This window comes from Somniosus microcephalus, unplaced genomic scaffold, assembly GCF_052327205.1.
Source record: "Somniosus microcephalus isolate GS21.2 unplaced genomic scaffold, FLI_Smic_1.0 unresolved_chr8, whole genome shotgun sequence".
Lineage (NCBI taxonomy): Eukaryota > Metazoa > Chordata > Chondrichthyes > Squaliformes > Somniosidae > Somniosus > Somniosus microcephalus.
The window spans coordinates 15,125,153-15,126,353 of NW_028225186.1; the positions used below are offsets into that span (position 1 = coordinate 15,125,153).

Here is a 1,201-nt window from a genome sequence, read left to right on the forward strand (position 1 = left end):
GTTGACAAGAACCATTTTCACACAGAGAGTGGAGCGGATCTGGAAGTCACTACCGATCACATGAATAGAAAGCACTATGGACATGTACTTGAAGTGCTGCAACCGACAGGGCTACAGACCCAGAGCTGGAAAGTGGGATCAGGCAAAATATCTCTTTTTCATCCGGCAAAGACACGATGGGCCGAATGGCCTCCTTCTCTGGCGTAAATTTCTGTATTTCTATGATCTCTGCCCTTAATCTTCAATATTCCATGGAATACAAGCCTAGATTATGTGATCTCTGCTCCTAGCCTAACCCTTGGAGCCCTGGTAACACACTCGTGAATCTGCACCGCACTCCCTCCCAGGTCAATATATCCTTTCTAAGGTGCAGTGCGCAGAACTGTACACAGTGGCCTAACCAGGCCTCTGCACAGCTGTCACACAACTTCCTTCCATTCATATCGTGCAGGGCAGTTGTCTAATAGATTGCACAGGTCATTTCACTGTTGAAAGGTTGCATTTGCGAAGCTGCGATGGCCGAGTGGTTAAGGCGTTGGACTTGTTAAATCCAATAGGGTTTTCCTGCGCAGGTTCGAACCCTGCTCGCAGCGATTGTACTACAAATTCTTTATTTTATTTCATCGGTTCCCTGTGGAGATCACTGGCCCCGAAACTGATCAGAATTCCCTCCACTGCACGTTATGACACTGATTAACCCAAAGCTGTTGTTCCAATTGGAAACACTAATTTGTCATCAATTAGAAATTGTGGATTTGTTTGAAACTATTTGCAAAGATCAGTGAGAAATTTACACATAAGACAGCACGTAAAAATTCCATTTAATAAAGAACCCTGCAATGTTTGGAAGGAAAAGAGTGGAAACGCGGTTTGGTTTGCTAAAGTTGAACACGAATTAAAAAGTGTGTAAAACGACCACGGCAGGACTCGAACCTGCAATCTTCTGATGGCATCAGAATTTACACCAAAGTCAGACGCCTTATCCATTAGGCCACGCAGCCAAATAAATGCTAAGTAAACAAATCCTAATAATGAGTGATTAAACTCCATCATTGTGTTCATTTCAATAACAACAGAGAATGCTGGAAACACTCAGCAGGTCAGGCAGCATCGAGTGAGGGAGAAACAGAGTTAACCTTTCAGGTTGAACCCTTCGTCAGAACTGGAAAAGGTTAGGGAAGAGGGATTTTTAAGCAGGGGT

At 44.0% G+C, this 1,201-nt stretch overlaps 2 non-coding genes across 2 annotated transcripts; one reads left to right on the plus strand and one right to left on the minus strand.

Moving 5' to 3' along the window:
- Positions 1–509: 509 nt before the first annotated feature.
- Positions 510–593, plus strand: trnat-ugu (transfer RNA threonine (anticodon UGU)). Its single transcript has one exon. It is a non-coding gene; the product is annotated as a tRNA-Thr (tRNA).
- A 319-nt stretch (positions 594–912) lies between these two features.
- On the minus strand, positions 913–1,001 carry trnaq-uug (transfer RNA glutamine (anticodon UUG)). Its single transcript is given in 2 exon segments — positions 913–948; positions 965–1,001. It is a non-coding gene; the product is annotated as a tRNA-Gln (tRNA).
- Positions 1,002–1,201: the final 200 nt, after the last annotated feature.